We start from the raw sequence: 19288 nt of genomic DNA, 5'->3' as shown, positions 1-19288 counted from the left end.
GGCCCGAGCACATATCACGTTTTCAGCGATCATAGTTTTATCCTTGCCTGAACCGTCTGTCTTTCAATGCATAAAGTTTACTGTCTGTGATTGCGCAACATGTATATTTGCCTTGTTTGACGCTATATATACAGTGACTTTTGCTTATATAGGTAGGTTTATTGCATACTTATAGATATACTTAAATATACTGGGGCGAGCTTTTGTGTATACGTACAGTGAACTTTGTTTCCAGTGACACTTTTTTGCCCTTTATCAATCAAGCAGTACCTTCGCATTTGTATATTACATTGTATGTTCGCATTTCTGGTGTATATTTTGCAGAACTTCTGCTTTCTACATCCGCTCTCTGTCGCGACAATAGTTTTGGTACAATTACCATACACGACCGGTGACAGCTGCTCCTGCGCAATACATTGGAAAGAAGGACAAGGTCATTGAAATATTTCCCTGGCCGTTGCATATGTGCAAAAATGTAAATATTGTTCTTGAATGACAAGGTATCTTTAAAATATTTGTACTCAACTTGCTCATTTTATCTCATTTCTTAGGCTTTGCGTTTTCCATATCAGCGGCATGCACTGCTTTGCTGGTTTCCAACTGATATAGTTGAAAGTTCATCTGATATTTTCTTTGCTGATGAAATGGTCAAAAAGTCATGTAAGCATTGATATGAATTGTTCCTGGCAAAATTTTTGGGACAAGCGAATATATTCTTTTATGAAAATATACAATTTTATTTGTCTTGACAGAGCGCAGCGTTCAAGAGTTCGTTTGCAGCATCTTTGGCAGTGGCAAAGCAAAGATTATTCATCTATTTGATCTCTTGTAAATTTACTAAATAAGAGACCGAGCTGCAACGTGAGCCCCCCCCCCCTCCCCCGAACAAATTTTCTGGCTACGCCACTGCCTGAACCGTTGAACCGTTGACTCGATGATGCGCCCTTGCATAAAGGCATACGTGATTGACCTTCAGATCGAATTTTCAACGATCGCCGATTCTGCTCGCCGCTATCGTTGTGCTTGAGTGTTACTAGTTGTGCTGGACACAAGTGTGCCCAATAGTTGAATTTGTAACTCACAGTTTCGGCTCGTTCCTCACCGTCACTACCACTTGACATTATAATCGTAATACAATATAGTGTCAGCCAGTTCCTTCTGAACAAGAAGCAACGCAAGCGGTGGGAGTGCTTCTTCTGCCGCAGCTGCTAAACGAACTGCGCGAGCAGAGGCTCAGTGCCGCAGCCGAGATGAAGCTGTCGTTCCGAATCCAATTCTTTGCCTCAGTATATCGCGAATTCGATCACGTAAAGAACCGCACTCAAATTACGCATTAGGGAGTATCGTAATCGTCGGTAAACTTTTCTTTTTAATTTAGAGCACTCGCAAAGCATGCTGTCTATTTTGTGGTTTCACTGCGTAACCAACGACGCTTGTTGACCCAGGAGTAGGCGGCGTCGCTTCTGTCACTCGGGTAGCGGATCCTGCTTCATTATTGCCAACGTTTCGCAGACATAAAAAATAAAGGTGAGAACCGCAAGAAAGCGCCTTATTTCTGTTAACTGTTATCCTGAAATTGCCTCTGCATGGGCATGTCATGTTTTCGCCAAGTGCTCCAACCGTATAGTGTCAACTCGCCGTGGCGTCAAATTAAACGTTGAGACATGCAATTTCACAGATAAATGGACGCTTTTTCCACATTGTCAGTGACTATTTCGCGTTTTCATCTTTTTCTCCAAGGGTCTGACACGCGTACGAGATATAGAGCTACACAGACAAACTTTAATTCCTCATTATATTGCAGTCATTCATGGTCCGTGTAATGCGTTTGGTAGAATTAGTGCCCCTGTAGATGTACACTGCTCACGATTTAAACGCGACACTGAGAGCGCATGGCCGCTGGTACATGCAGCGCCACCCGTGGAAGCAAAGTGCTGCATGGTGGTATACCGAAAGTGTGACAGCGTTTCGAGCGTAGGCTTACTGCTTCCGGTTTACAATGATTGGCACTGGTTCCCCGCAGACCCGCCGCGGTTGCTCAGTGGCTATGGTGTTAGGCTACTGAGCACGAGGTCGCGGGATCGAATCCCGGCCACGGCGGCCGCATTTCGATGGGGGCGAAATGCGACAACACCCGTGTACTTAGATTTAGGTGCACGTTAAAGAACCCCAGGTGGTCGAAATTTCCGGAGTCCCCCACTACGGCGTGCCTCATAATCAGAAAGTGGTTTTGGCACGTAAAACCCCATATATTATTATTGGTTCCCCGCAGCGCCAGCGGGGTGCTGCAAGCATGTCACCCTTAAGGTCCCTAGGCGTGCTTGTGTGCTGACGGCAGTCGCTCGGCGGTGCGCGCCGCCGCTTTCGCATCATCGTCTGCTCGCGCGCCCTTGTTAAAGGACCCCTCACCAGGCCCCATAGCAAATTTTATTTATACGCCGGAAGTTGTTACGTGTCCTCTAGGGAGCGTTCTGCCGCAATCATTTTTCAAATCGGCTCATTAATAGCCGAGATAGAAATATTTCAGTGCCGCGAACACATTATTTCAGCAGGCGGGCTCCACAGCCAAGCTCTCCACTCGCCCCGTCTAGCCTACGCAAGCGAAATTTCTTTCCTGAGTTCTCCCATACCAGACCTCGAGGATCGCGTGACGCGTACGTCACAGGCCACGCCTTCATTTTCTTTTTTCTTTCTCCTCGCTTTTTTTTTCGGCATGCGCAATTCCGCCGACGGCGTCGCCCGCGAGCTGTTGTCTCGTTCGCGCAACGCACGATTTTGCGCACTGTGCCCAAGGAAACATGACTACCGGTATAATTCAGTTTTACACGAATACTGAGGCAGAACAAGCGGATCGCAGGGTGTGGCCACGCGCTGGAACAAGGCAAAAAATGGCATAATTTCAGTACCTGCCCACGTGACCGCACGACCGTGGGAACAAGCAGACGAAGTGGAAGTATATCTCTATTGCTTCGATGCAAAGTAAAACAAAAAAAGCATGCAGACATTCCGTATGTGTGTTTTATTATTTCTCTAAACTTCAATTCGTCAATTCAAGCAACATATCGCACAAATACCAGATGCTGCCTTGAATAATTCTCGAAGTCAGGTGTCACCACGACCGACGCCACACTCCGGACCCGATCACGTAGGTGCAGGGGCATGATTACGTCACCGTCCGGCTTGCAGCGTGGCGGCCGTGAGTGAAGAGGACACGGCGTTCGGATTGAAATTTCAGATGTTTCCGCGGCGCGTAGCGACGTAGTACTTTGCTGTCACGATTGCTATTAATTTAATTATGGGGTTTTACGTCCCGAAACCACTTTCTGATTATGAGGCACGGCGTAGCGGAGGACTCGGGAAATTTCGACCACCTACGGTTCTTTAACATGCACCTAAATCTAAGTACACGGGTATTTTCGCATTTTGTCCCCAGCGAAATGCGGCCGCCGTGGCCGGGATTTGATCCAGCGACCTTGTGCTCAGCAACCTAACACCATAGCGACTGAGTAACCACGGCGGGTACGATTGTTATGGCGCAATATATGCTCTGCACTTATCAGCTCAAAATGGCCAGATCTGGTGAGGGGCCTTTTAGACCCAGACTACACGTACGCTTGCAGATGCGCCCAAGCTCGCCTCCGCGAGCCCTGCATACGCAGACGCTGCGGCATGGTTCGTAAGCGTCGAAACGCGGCGTCATCCCGGGGAACAGCTGATCTTTGTTAGCGCACGCTTGGGCCTTGCTTGGGCTGCCTCGCGTCGGCGCTCCTGTCTACGCAGCTACGGCGCGGTACATTCAACTTTCAGTGAAGCGCATTTATATCATGCAAGAAAGTGCTTCTTCATTCATTTTTGTGCTAATCTAAGACCTATAAAAATATAACAATTACGTTTATAGATATCGAAACATTTTGAAACATTGTTCATAACAAAGTACGAAGCGGCGTCTGCCAAGTCGTCTATGAGTGATTGAGCGCGCGCAGTCGCGCGTCTTTATGGATGGAAACCGCCATTCGTCGCGAGGCGCGTAGACGCGAGCTTGCGCGCGTCCGCAAGCGTACGTGTGGTGTCCCGTACAAAAAAAAATTATTGAGAAGGCATTGAAATATTGTTGGTCAATGTCGAGTTTTTTTACTGAGGAATTATTGAGAGTATGTTGGACAATTGTTGGGTTGAGTGTTGAGCACTCTTGAATATTGGCCACTGAAATCAAATTGAAACACCATTGGGTACCTCAATGTTGAATAATTGTTAAGTTACCATTGAATGTCCATTGTGCTTAGACGGCCCATTGTGTTCGTTTTGTTGAATGGTTGTTGAGTTACCATTGATTCTGCGTTGAACTAACGTTGTGGTAGTTCTGTTGACCTGTTGTTGAGTTATTATTGCCACAGCATTGAAAAGCATATTGTGGCACAGTTGAGATGCCATTGAGATTTCAGAAGTCGCCATTGAAATATGATTGACGTTTCGTTGGGCTAGTGTATTTTTATTCATATATTGAAATTGCTTCGCTGTTCACATTTTCATGCTGCGGTGCCTGCTCGTAACTTTCCCAAACACAAACAAAATCAAAGGAGAGACTGATCAACTTGAAGTACCTTTATTTACACTAAAGATGCGTGCGCGTGAAACATTATTACAGTACATAAGGCACCACTACATCGAACCTGGAGACATAGGCTAGTACCTACAGCACTCTAGCACTGTAAATACATCTGAAAAAACCTTATACATGTGAATCCAATCAAAAAGATCATTGTGCTCTTCACTTTCGACTTAAGTTTATGACTAGAAGGCAAAGCGACTCAAAAGGCAGGGCTTAAGCATACCCTTGTAACAACAAACTTTGAACACATGAACACTTGGAGCTGCTTGAATGTGAATACACAAAAGACATCTGAATATGTTACATTATTGTTGCGCACACTAACACATCACAGGAAGAGCTACGGCTGACTGTGAGAAGGCAAAATAACCAACTTGAAACAAATGACTTCACGTAAATATATACAACCTTTAGCACACGTCTTTCACCACGATTAAAATTTAATGTAGTACCAAAGTAGACTTGCCTGAGCTTTGTCTTCGAGATATATATATTTTCATGTTGCCCAATTATTTTATAAAATAACATCACTCAACTTAGCTATTATTTGACGAGACATCATTTAGAAAGTTGTCGGGCATGATGAACACCTGAATCGTGTTTCTGACAAGCCAGGATTGCTTTCTTCAGAAATAAACTTGTAAAGCTTTTGTGCGATGAAAGAAGCTTATCTCCCTGGCACAAGTCAAGAACAAACAGTACACCGTTTGATTATGTTAATTTGGGGTACAGAAGAGTTCGTTAGTGGCATTTCCTCAATTTAGTGAGCTCAATTTCAGGTAATCTTTCTGGACTTGCACAAAGCTAATTAAAGCACTTTTTGGGGCCTTTTTTCCTATACCCAGCAACTAAGTGCTACCTCAGTCAATAAAGAGATAAGGAAAGGCTAATACCTTGAACGATAAGAGAAAAAATTATTTAGCACAGAAAATTGGTAGTAACACATGGCTAACACAATTCCAAACAGACAAATAAATGGTCACCTGCACTTTCAGTATCAAGCACCCCAGAAATAGTCAAAGTATGAGAAAAGGTTCCAATGACTCGACAGCCAGATCGCTCAGACAGTGAAAAACGCCAATAAATGCATATACGAAACACCAATTACCTCAATTTCGCAGATAAAATGTTATTAAAATAGCACAACAATTTTGCTGCATAAAATACATAAAGGTTGCATAAAAATTGGGACAAAGCAGTAACTGAAAGACAGAGGGAGCTACAGCACCCATATTGAAAAAGATTACAAGGAAAATGATATATATGCATATTTAAGTTTACAATTTTCGCTCCAACATATAGAAAAAGAACGCATGCACTTAGAGCATAAAAGGGTTCATGTGCCTGGAGAACCGAAAAGTAGATCTTACTACGAATGCTTGCAACCTAAAATCAGGCATGTGCCATGTCATACCTTGAATGGATGAAATTCATAAATCTTACACACAAACGAAGTTACCATCATCTTATTGGCTTCCTCAGGGGACTCCTTGAAATTGCACTAGAAAAATGTACCCAGTGTCAAAAACAAAGAGAAGATAAGACTCTATAGCGTTCTTCCTTAAATAAACAGCGCAAATAACTTCATGTATCAATTCCATGGACACTTCGCCAATTCGGTGTACATTTATATTTCACAACCACCCAAACAGAGACGAGAAGGATGAATTAAGGTAGGAACACACATGAACGCTGACTCAAGTAGAAGTTTATTCGTGAAGACGAAAATTTTAAACACACTGGCCAACTTCACAAAGAAAAAGCCATGGATGCGTAGCATACACAGCCCGGCACAACAAAAAAGGACCGAAATACGTCCTGTAGAATAAACATGTGCGTCAAAAACTAACAAAAACATGAAAACTGAAAGGTTTCTCCTGTACGTGATTATAACGAGAAGTACTGCAGCAACTCTTTCCCACTAAGGGTCACACAAATCTTGCTTATGAATGATTCTTCGTGATCAATAAATAATGCTTCCATAAGTCCTCTTGTGTTCTGGTCTTTGTGATGAAACAATCGTTCTTTCTGCTCTATACCGCAACACCAGAGGAGTTCCAGAAGCAATATTTATTGACCACAAACGAAACAATTGCATAAACAAGTTATCTGTTGCCCTTAGTGGGAAAACGGTGGTCTCAAAATAGTATTTCCCGTTGGGTAGTACCACTTATCGGACAAATCTTTCGCTTTTTCGATAGATTTGACCGATAGTTCTCGTTTTTCACGCACGTTTATTCTACATGACATGGCTTCATATTTTTTTCTTGTCGCACGTGGCTGTTTCTGCCACGCATGCACGGATTTTTTCCTTTGCCAAGTTGACTAGTGTGTTCAATACCTTTGTCATCAAAAGCAAACTTTTAGTAGAGCATGCGCTCGTGTGTGCTCCTACCTATTTCGTCGTCCGCCTCTGTTCGTGCTGCTGTTTACAGTACCCACGTATCACTTGGTTAGGCTGGTAAACATTCTCACAAACAAAAGTAAATGCCTCCCCTCAAAAGGTAGCCCATCCTTTACTACTAAACGCCAGAGCAAATCAAAAGTAAGCCTTCACAGCGTCCATGCAGCAGCTAGTACACTACAGAGTAACACAAAAAATAGTTGAAAATCCCACTTGATGGAGATTGGCAACAGAGATGCGAGCTTGCTAGTGAATCAGCCACATATCAACGGGTGTCTCTTGCACGACGCCAAGGTGCTTTTGCCGTAGAACACTTTAGCATCTGGGAATTTACTGCATACGTAACCTATGAGAAGGGAATGTGGACAGAAAATGAGATTGCGCGGATTAAGAATCTGCCGCACACTGCGCATAACTACGCATGAAATAGAAGTACACACTATACTGGCAAGTAAAAATTTGCGACTCTTTATGAGTGCCGTCGAGAAAAGGAAGGAATGGGTTGCTACGGTAAATGTTAGCTAAAACACGCACAGCGATGTTTCACAGTGGGGAAAATATTCCCGGCTCTCTCGCAGAACCAAAGACCACGCGACAGTGCATAGCCCATACCAAACAGATATCGAATCTTTGGGCAGAAGTCCAGTAGAAGGAATGACCTAAACATACGCCGAGAGCGGTGCGAGCGTGAGCGTGCCTGTACGAGTGAGAACATGTACCGCTTCTTTGAAGCTAGCCGCTCCGGCGTGGCTCTGATCATCCCGCGCGATTTGTTTGCAGAACGCCGCGTACACGCCCTTGCGCGTTTTGCGCGGTAGCGTCCGCACAGTGAGCTAGCTTCATGCACGCGTCATTCTTCACCGCGCAAACGGTGCTCGAGTGCGACGCTTAGCTCGAGGCGACAATGCGCCGATTGGCGCTCCTTTCTCTTCTGGAAACAACGCACCTTCGGATCGGTCCAACTCAAAGAGGCAGCAGAGAACGATGGCATGTTTCGGTTATCGCTTGTTAAAATTGTACAGTGCGCCTTCAACGGCAACCCGCCGCGCTAGATAAAGATGCTTACTGCGGTAGTTTTGGGGGTGATAGACGATAAGGTGAGCCCGTCGGCAGCTGTGTTCTTTGACCAGGTCAACACACCTCTGTTCATTTGCGCTGTGTATCCATGTACAGTCACTGCGCAGAAGCTGTGACTAATTGGTTGGCCGTTCTCCGCAAATCCCAGAGAGGCGAAATATATTTCGTGGTGCGCCGCATCATTAGCCGCGACCTAAATCGAGGCGCGCTTAACCGCTACGGCACAAAAGGTGATCACACTAACCGTATGGTATACGATGAGCCACTACGGAAAAAAATGATTCTGATGTTCCACATGCCAAACCAACGATCTGATTATGAGGCACGTCGTAGTTGGGGACTCCGTATTGATTTTGACTTCCTGGAAATTTTTACGTGCATACAATGCACAATGCACGAGCGTTTTTGCATTCCGCTCCTTAGGAATGCGGCCGCTGCAGGGATCGTATCCACGACCTCGAGCCCAAATTGCCACGGAGGCCGCCATAGTTACGAAATGCGTAAGCGTGAAGTGCAACACTGCCTTCCGGTACGAGTGTGGTACAAGCGTAGCCCAGCTGCACACCTGCTACACGATTATTTGTCGCGGTTCTCCTAAACTCGTAGTGCCTGCCTAAATACCTTGAAAGGCAGCGCGCCTCTGACGTATCGGAACGCGATAACAAGTGTTTCGACGGCATACGTGAGCCCCCATTAAAGATGACGTGGCCGCTGTAGAAAATTATCACTGCGCAGAGAAGCCGATCCTTATGTTCCAATTGTGTTCTCTTATACAAATGAAGGAAACGTTATTAGACAGGAACAAATGAAGCAATGCAATTTTACGCACATGGGGCGCCGCTGCCTCTTCGCCTACCATTGTTTCAAACGAAGTGACGGCGGCAGCGAGAGTTAGTATCGCGCGCATTTGCTCCGGGGCATGCGGTTTGCTTCAAGAAAGTGAACGGTGTGCTTAACCTGTCACGCTCGTCAATGTCAAAATAGAAAAGAAGGCTACGTGCCCAAAAAAACGAGATTACTTGCCTATCTTCAGAAGTGCGGCTGCGACTGTTTCGGGGTGCCTTCTCTCCAACAGGCATCATGGCCTCTGCCGCGCAACTCATCAAAACCGTCAGGCTCGCACATCAGTAGAAGACTAGTTGTTGGGTGAGCCAACCACTTCACCGGATAAACGTCCAACTTATCGTCGTTAAAGCATTTCACTAAAATGTGCATCATGATGTCCGAAAAGAATACTTTCATCAAGAAGCACGAGGCGTGAACCACCGCACAACTGCAACCGAATTACTGAGTCCGAAAGCCGTTCACAGCTTCACATGGCTTCACTATCGTATTCAGTTATAAAAACCTTTCAAACACAAAATAACGGCAGTTAAGAACCATTAATTGATTAGCAATAATTTTTTATCACCTAACCTTCATAAATTTTTAAGAACTACCTAATTTATAGCGTAAACAGTAAATACTACGACCAAAAAATGCGACTACGAAACTAGCGGCAACCATGTGTACTGTTGCAAAAGTGTGCAAAACGAAGCTCGGTTGCGCCCGTTTGCGCGCAGACATACACACCCGAACGCTACCTTAACGTTTGTCGCGCCACCTAAAAATAAAAATAACTACTAGTTTTGCTATTTTTACAAAAATAAAGCTTCTAAAATCGTTTGCAGCATCTTTGCAGATGACAAGGTGACAAGTAAGCTACAATAAGAGTCCGTTACCTGTATTTCTTTCATTTCCCTTTGGTGTTCTTAACTGAACATACGAGACCTGCAGGCTTGGAACATGAGAAGACGACAGTTCGGCGAGGCTCAAATAAATCGCCTGCTTCTTGCAAGGCGAGAAACGGGAGCAGCCGCAGATACAGCGATTAGCTGTGATACTTTTGCGGCTGTTGCTGAATCTGAAGCTTTTTGAAGTCAATGGTTACAGCGGCTGCGCGCTGCGATCTCAAAGCGCGTTCATTCTATGATCTCTAGTACCACGGACATTGGCCAAAAAACTATATTTGCTTTACGGACAGAGGGTACGCCGCAGGAAATTCGAAGACCTCACCCGTGTATGTTTGCAGCGTGTGCGCGCTGGCATCCTACGGTTCCCACAGTGCGTCCGATGCTCGAAGGTAGCGTCGCCGCCTGTCGGCACCTGTCTTATCGCCGGCCGCGCTGCCACCGTGTCTACTTTTGAGGAACTCCACATGCGCGTAGTCACAGTGTTTGCAAGTGAATTTCGCATTCTTCTGCTCACCGAAACACGCTCATTTTGGATCGTACCAATGGTTATGTCACCTAGGGTATGTTAAAACGACGATGGCATTTGTACACCGGTGAAGAAATAAATCGTTATGAACTTGGGCGGTCATGAATTTAGTCTAACGTTGCAGTTTTTACGTAGCGAAAATGGGTACGAAAGTGGGGCGGTCCCGGAGATAGGCGCTTCAAAGCGCCAGCTGTAGCGACGGCACCAGGAAGTGTCACGCGGCGCACACGCCAAGCATTTCAGAGCTTACTGGCTTTCTAATGAGAGGAGTATGCGCGCGCTCGTGGCCTATTGGTTAGAGTACCGGGCTCGACCGCCGACATTCGATTCCACCCCATCGGTCACACATAATTTTCTATTAATGAAAGCGAGGCGAAAGAAGAACCTACCTGCCGCAAAGTAACAGGAATGAGGTTGGAACGCATCGCAAAACATGTTTGGAATGTCTTGATATGCGATTTCTAATTATTGTATACTGGACTCAACTGCTACACAACAAAAAAACAACTAGAAAAATCAACACAAATTACCCAATAAATTGTTTATTGAGAACACTCAACGGTAATATTGTTGTGCAAGGGTTGAGTGAACTCAATTGCTCTTGAAAATTTGTTGAAGTCCGTTGTTTCAACAATTCCCCAACAATATATCAATGGTTAATCAACACTCATTTTTGTACGGGGTGGGCTTTACGCGTGTCCTTCCGATGCGGTACATATGCTGTGCAAGTAATTAACACTCCGTTACTTTCATCTGAATAAACCGAACATTTGCACGAGAGAATACCAACTTTATTCCAGAATGTAAACTTCTAGAAAACAGAAATAAGACTAAGTCGCGGACACGTTCGCTTAAAGCACTGAGTAATAGCATATTTGCGGGGCTCTCCTCTCGCGGCCACGAGGGCAACCATTCTGCGTGACAGACCGTCGCACGGGCTAGTGGCAAAGGGAGAGCACGCCGCCAATCTCAGCCTTCTGCGCGTACCACAGCCCACAGGTGGTCCGCGGAACACCGCTGCAGCGGCCGAAGCGAAAGGGCTTTCTTTATCTCCGTCCAGATGTTTTCGACAATGTTCATGTCCGCACCTTGCGGAAGCCAGTCCAGCACCATCCCAGACCTCTCTTCCAGGAGGCTAGTAAAGGATGCATCAGTGTGGATGGGGCTACGGTCGTCCTGGTAGAAAAAGCAGGCGCCACGATATGGACCGTTGAGCGCGTACGGCAGTAGGACGGTGTCTAGCAGGTCGGCCTAAGCTGCAGCGGTGAAGCGGCCCTCGAGGACAACGAGTTGGCCCAAGCCTTCTTTGGAGACGGCACCCCACACGCTCACTCCACATCGGCCGCTGCTGGCAACACGCTGGAGATTGAAGGCATGGAACCTGGGTAAAGCAAGCAAAGCACGAGACGATAGAATTTTAGAGTACAACGACCCGCGAAAGCAATATAGTACCGCGACGACGGTGAGCTGCAGGCTTACGTGTTGTCCAGCAAGTATTAAGCCAGACACATCGGTCGGCGCCATAGATTGCACGGGCGTAGCAACAATGCGAATAAGACCACAGCCAGCGGTTTTCTCGCTCTGCACTACAACGTTTAGCTGCGCCTCCCCATTAGACAACGAATATCAGCAGGACGTCCGGGAACGTCCGTCAAAGAGCCGAACGTCCAAAGTTGAAGCGCACGTCCGACGGGCGATGAGAAGACGTAACATGCAGTCTTGGTGATTTTTTGTGTTCGAAAATGAAAATCCTACGGACGTCCGCACAAGACCACCCACGAACGTTTTAGTATACGGTTGGTTTCGAATAGCAAAAGGTCATCCGCAGGGCAACGGCTGCGGAGGTTTGTTAAGTACACTGGATGCCGATTGTGTGCTACAGAAAGTAACGCGGGCTCTTGTTTCGGGCTGCTGCGCTTTCTAGGAAGTAGTTTCGCCATTTTTAACCAATGTGTCTGTGTGCGTGGCCTACATTACTCACAGTGCGTGTAAATAACTACCGTAAAGTTCCGAACAAGCGCCCCTACCCGTGAAAGCGCTAACCCCCCCCCCCCCCCTGCACTTTCGAGTACTTTGAAGACGCAACTTAGCGCGATGACCAGAGACACAAGGAAGGTAGACAAAGTTTGATAATGGCGCCAACCACCGAACAAGCGCCCCCTCCCTTTCTTCACCCTGTTCCCCGCTTCATGAATATTCACTGGACAGCTTGGCTACAGCTGTCAACTGTTTACCCTCGCATTAAATATAAGAACCTTATTGTTTAGGCGAACTTGTACCGAGGCTCGATAATTCGCCATAGCCAGGTATCTGCGAAGTCATAGTTTTCGTTAGTCACCATTTTGGTCGTCAAACGTGCGGAGTGGCACATAGCCCGATGCACATGACGCGATTTTGCGTGCGCTCCATCACGCGTCCTAGTCCGACTTGCCGCAAACGACGATTCGGGATATATGGTACGAATGAGCTCGCGAATACAGTGGAAACAAACGTGTTTGCAAGGTTCTCTTGTTTTAAACAAAAGATGCCAGTATAAACACTGCTATGTGAGCAGCGTAGACGTGTTTCCGCAAGGTCACGTCCACAGTCTCGGCGCCTACGTTGGTCAGCACAACGGGTACAGAATTGTGTTGCGCATAAATTGCAATACACTTGATTTTATCGACGCCCACGGTAGCGAACAAGTAACCCAGGCGAGCCTGCGATCGCTGGGACACGGTATAGGCCTATCTCGTTGGCCTATGCATGAGAGAGAGTAGAGCCTGCAGATACATTAAAGTGGGGCAAAGATAAAGGAAATATCAAAGAATTATATAAATAAATATAATATGACAATGATAACAAAATGAGCCCCCCCCCTCCCCGTGCCACTAAGTATTACGGGATAAAAAAGTAAAAAAAAGGAAGAATAAAGGAATGAAAGAAAAAGAGAAAGCAAAAAAAAAAGAGAAAGAGAGAGGTGAAAAGGCTAGAGCTACTATCCGCCTGGCCCTAAGGGAACGGACAAGGAATTCAGAGGCATTTATTGAATATTGTTTGATTGATGTTTTGGTTGTAAATTGTTTCTGAATTCTTGATTCTTTCTTGCCACGTCAGGGCTTTACTCTTCAATACAGATGGCGTCCTTCTGCAGTGCTTCTTGGTTTTCATTGTTAACCTGCAAAAGGCTTTGAAAATATTTTTAAGTAGGAGGCAAGTGATAGATTTCATTAAATTTTTTATTTTTTTTACGCAGCATGTAATTCCTTCTGTGGAAGATTAACAGTTTTAACTATATATAAACGTTATGTTATGCTGCACTCGGTACATGGAAGACCCCAGTACTACGATGTAACGTATCTTTAAGTACCTCTAAACTGTGTATATAAATATGCATAATTTTAGACTTCGTTTCATTAGTTTTTTGTGGTCCCAGCTTTAATTTTCGGTATTTTGGTTATGGAGAATTGTATTTTTCGACAGATATTATTATGTGTATATATATTATTATGGGTGAATTCTCTCAAGTATTGCAAGAGTTTTTACTTTGACTTCTTTAACTTATGATATATGTTGTGATACTTTAAAGGTGAAGAATAAGTTGAATTGTTTATTGTGTATAGATCAAGGTGAGACCCTACTTCTTAAAATATCTCACTTGGTGAAACCGCCAGCATTTTCCAATATTAGGTCTTATTGCCTAGGCTGTGTATGCTGTCATTAACATTCTTTTTTTAACTGGTACGCTCTGGGGTGTTCTTTTGTATTGTGAATTTTAGTAATACGATATTTGTGGAAGTAGTAGTCTTCCAGATTGTTATTATTATTTGTTTTTCTTATTTGGTGGCGATACCACTTATTGTGAGCATGCCCTAATTGATTTGGTGGTAACATTATGTATTTGAAATCTGATATTTTGTAAGCATCCGGCGAAATCACTTCTGTGAACCTGCCGGTTTCAGCAAAATAGATGAAGGATGCATGCCCATGGTGAAAATATGAACTCGTCGAATTCGTTGACAGAATCAAATGCAAGATTGCCCATAATAAACTTCCGAGGAAATCACCTTCGGTGAACATGCCGGGTAGTTTCGTTGAGTAAGAGGTTCCTCTTTTTTTTTAGGGTGAACTCACCTTAGGTGAACATGCCCAGTTGGTCTTTATTTTTGGCGAAATCACACGAGGTGAACATGCCTATTGTTACATTTTTCGGCAATTGAAACGATTTTTCTTTTTCCAGCGAAATTACGTTCGGTGAACTTGCTGGACTTGCTGTTTTCAGCTTTTAAACACATTAGCATGTAGCCAAGAATGATTATTTGCATCAGTTTCCTTCATTAAGGAGAGTTCTCTGAGGTTTTCTAGTTGCGTTCCCGACGGAATCATCTAATATGAACATGCGGGAGGAATAAAGTGCTATAACATCGTCAGCTTTTTTTTTTGGCGGAATCACGCAGCGTAAACATGCCATTTTTTGTCAATCTTTTGTGGTTAATTGTAAAATTGCTATTGTGAACGTGCCTTAATTAAATAGTTTTTGCTATGTGCTTTTGACCGTTTATATCTCTATATGTTCCTATGTACACATACACGCCTGTATGCATACATATAAAAAATTAAAAATTAAAAAGTAATAGTCACTTCATTTGCACAACTACGCTCGCTCATTCGGTTCCGGCTTCTGCGCTGGCCCCCTCAGCACGGCAGCTGCCACCATCGTTAAAAGCTACGCCCTTGCGTGTTTCGACAACGATTCCGACTTCTCGGATTTCGCCATCCAAAAGTGAAAAGGGAACAGTTATCATTTTTTACCTGTGCCTCCAGCCCGATGTCAGACTAAGCGCCACACGCAATAGCTGGGTCACAACAGGACGGAGCTTTGCGCAGATCCTCACCGTCTTGCATGGGTAATCATGAGAAGTGAGAAAAACATTTGCAACCAGATATCTCGGAACAGGCTGCACGAATTCTCTGAAATAGAGTTGTATAAAGATATCACTTCTTGTAACTCTCCAATACAGACACGCCCGCTAAAGAAATCTCACTAAAAGAATCAGTATTCGATTTTAGTTTATTAGGCGGCAGCTGACGACAACAATTACCATCTTACATTGTGTCCCCCTGGCCACATAACTTATTTGCCGAATCGGACTTCCCGTACCTCCCAGCGCCTAATGTTAAGACACCCGCCGTGGTTGCTTAGTGCCTATGGTGCTGGGCTCCTAAGCAAAAGTTCGCGGGATCGAATCCCGGCCATGGTGGCCGCATTTCGATGGGGGCGAAATGCGAAAACTGCTATGTACTTAGATTTAGGTGCAAGCTGAAGAAGCCCTGGTGGTCAAAATTTCTGGAGTTCCCCAGTACGGCGTGCCTCATAATCAGATCGTGGTTTTGGCACGTAAAACCACATAGCTCAATGAATGTTAAAAAACTAGTAAAACACTGACCACCCTGTGTATGTGCCCCAATAAAGAGAACTCAACTGTCGAGACTCTTCGCAAAAATAAACGTTAAGTTTTTGTTTACGACGCCTCCGTTGTGCCATCATATGAATTGGCCCATTGTTATACTTTCTCCTGATATGTATGTACGTATATATAGAGAGAAAGAGAGGTAGTTCTTATATTTGTCTAATGCAAACGCTACAACAGCAGCAATTGAGAGCAATCAGGTCCCGATGCAGATCTGTTGCATACGATCAAGGCAGCTCCCAGCTCGGCAATCCAGACAGGACGGTTATATGGTGCATTTTGTGGACATTTCCGCTTAAATGCCTTACGTTCTTCTATTTGGGCAGGAAGGAGCGACTACCATGCGCACGCTTGACAATCCGTTCTGCTTCCTTGCTGTACAGATTCCCGTTCTTCTTGGCACGTGGCTATCTGCACCAGCCCGGGGATATGCCGACATCGCTGCAACATCACCGTGCTCTGTGGCAACAATTTGGACCAAAAATTTTAACGCTCTCGCCAACGTTATACTGCGACCAACGTCACCTTGCGGCCCCGGCACATCATCGACGTCAACCGCACATATAAAAGCCTGCGGTTCCAACGACTTCTTCAGTGGACATGAAAGAACGACTACTATGCGCACGCTTGACAATCCGTTCTACTTCCTTGCTGTACAGGTTGGTGACTGTCCTTCCTTGCACGCTAAACGTGCAACATTTCTTGTACCAGCAACATTTGTATGCTGCTCTTCCCCTGCCCACTAGTGTTAGTTTCTACAGTATGTGATTGTATTCATGTTGTTAAACTTTTGATGTTAGAAGGCGACATTGAGTCAAACCGGGACCAATTAGCCGTGTCTGAGGAAAGGGGGATCCTGGAGGTTGAGCCGATGCTGGGTGTTTGGTCCTTTAAGGCCCCCCGGTGGAGGCAACAATCTCTTCGGCCTCTGCTTCACATAGACGGCACCCCCGGACTGACCCACCCGGGGGAAATCGGTAGTCGCCTCTTCCTGTCTCTCTCCTCAAACCTTCGCCTTTATCTCTCACTTTATATCTTTCCTGTCTTCTTCTCTCTTCCATTTACTTCCTTTCTCCACGGCGGCAAGGGTTAACCTTGTGTGGATATCCTACCTTGGGTACACCATATTGGGTTACAGTGATGGCGTACGGCTGGCGTCGTGCAGGCTTGTACACAAGCTCTGCCGCGTCCCCTCGTGGGGCTCCGTGGTGCGCGGTCGGCGCTGTTGCCGAACACACACACTTTCCTATGGCAGCTCAAATCTCTGTTGTCCATGATCGGCGTCTGAAAAGATGCCGCACCGAAGTACCATTTCAATTCTCCTTTCGAAGCAACGCTCCATCTCTCCCCAAATACTATGTAGTCCACAGTGAAAGCAACACGCCTATTAGAAAACTCTCCCCATTCCTGGTAGCCAAATGCCTGAAAGATAAAATCGGACAGACATACAAAGCTCCCAAAATGTCTAGCGGGGACCTCCTTCTAGAACAGAATAACAAAGATCAAGCAGATAAGCTCTCTGAACTTACCAGTATTGGCGAGGCGGCAGTGACTGTTTCAGCCCACAGAACACGTTAACACAAGCAGGGGAGTAATATCTGAAGAAGACTTTATTGGTTTAAGCGACGAGGAACTGCTGATAGGTTTCCAGGAGTGAAATGTCACCAAAGTACAAAGAATAGTAATCCGCCGAAACGACCAAGAAATCCCCACCAAACATGTTATACTCACCTTCGGAACAAGCGTAATGCCTACTTCACTCGATGCAGGTTATGTCGAAGTCAATGTGAGACCATATATTCCGAATCCCAGACGATGTTTCAAGTGCCAAAGATTTGGACATGTTTCACATGTATGCCGAGGACAAACAACTTGTGCTAAATGCAGCTCTAACGACCACCAATCAGAGAATTGCACCTCTTCGCCACATTGTGTTAACTGCAAAGGAGATCACCCAGCTTATTCGCGGTCCTGCCCTTGCTGAAAAAAAGAAAAAGAAGTCATTGCACTAACTGTTAAAGAAAAAATCTCGTTCTTCGAAGCCAGAAAAAGACTGTCGTACCTTCCCCGAAGAAGTTATGCCGATGTGACGCAGGCGGGGGCAGCGTCACAGTGGCCTCCGGAGTCCTCCGAGCCCACGCGCAGTGGTGCCGCAGTGACTCCTGCCGCCCCCGTGGTGGAAGCAGTCAGTACTGCTCCACCCTCTTCGACGGCCCTGCAGACACCAGTCCCACAGGACCCTAACATCAAACGAACCCCAAGGCCCGAGGCACGTGTCTCGGCGCCTAACTCTCGGTCCTCCAGCGCCTCAGAGAGAGCGATGGAGGTCGACACAAAAACCCCGGTGTCATTGACACCGAAGGACAAGCGCTCTCTCGAGCGCGGTAAGAGGGACAAAATCCCAATAACAACTCAAAATAGGAAAGCGTTAACCTAAAGGTTATCGCTCATTTGCATTAGCCTCTTTAAATCCATGTCACCTATACCACACCTCTTAATTATTCCGTAGTTCCATTTCTTATCTTTCCATTTTAAGATGTCTTTTATTATCCACTGGAATTGTAGAGGGCTTTTACAAAACTTAGGTGACATTAAAGACATATTAATAAACTTCTCTCCTGTAGCCCTGTACTTACAGGAAACAAACCTAGGCGAAAAACACAAAAACATTTTGAAAGTTTTCACTGTTGTACGGCGCGACCGTACTCAGGCGAACCGGCTGTCAGGTGGTGTAGCCATTGTCCTGCCAGGTGGTATAGCAGCCAGAGAAGTTCCCAATAACACTCACATAGAAGCCGTTGCTGTCACCGTTTTAGCTCACAAAACCATCACCATTTGTTCAGAATACATTCCGCCGCATTTACTTTTTACCGTAAGAGACCTAGAGTTAATTTTAAACCAGCTACCCGAACCATTTTTATTAGCCGGTGATTTTAATTCGCATAACACGTTGTGGGGTAGTCAAACAACTGACACCAGGGGTCAAACGCTTGAAGATTTTATCCTAACAAATGACATATGCCTTTTAAACACCGGTGCGGCAACTTACTACTCCCCAAGCACAGGAGCTATGAGTTGCTTAGATCTGGCACTGTGCTCTCTATCTCTCTTTGACCATTTCCAATGGAGTGTTATTGACAACCCTTATGGTAGTGACCATATGCCTGCTATTATTAAAAGAAAATCTCCTTGTCCTACCATACCATTAAGGCCACCACGTTGGAAACTCCACCTAACAGACTGGCCTCTCTTTACTGAAAACGCCACTCTGGATGACATATCAGATGAGTTAACCATAGATGATATCAATGAGAAGATTACCGCATGCATACTCACTGTAGCAGGACAGACAATTCCACAATCCTCTGGCTTCTTAAGAAAAAATCTGAAGCCCTGGTGGACGAAGGAATGTACACGAACAAAAAAACTACAAAACAAAGCGTGGGGTATCATTCGGCGGTACCCAACAAAGATAACCTACTCTATTTC

Source organism: Dermacentor albipictus, chromosome 2, assembly GCF_038994185.2.
Source record: "Dermacentor albipictus isolate Rhodes 1998 colony chromosome 2, USDA_Dalb.pri_finalv2, whole genome shotgun sequence".
NCBI classification, from domain to species: Eukaryota; Metazoa; Arthropoda; class Arachnida; order Ixodida; family Ixodidae; genus Dermacentor; species Dermacentor albipictus.
Note: the sequence above shows the minus strand (reverse complement) of the source record.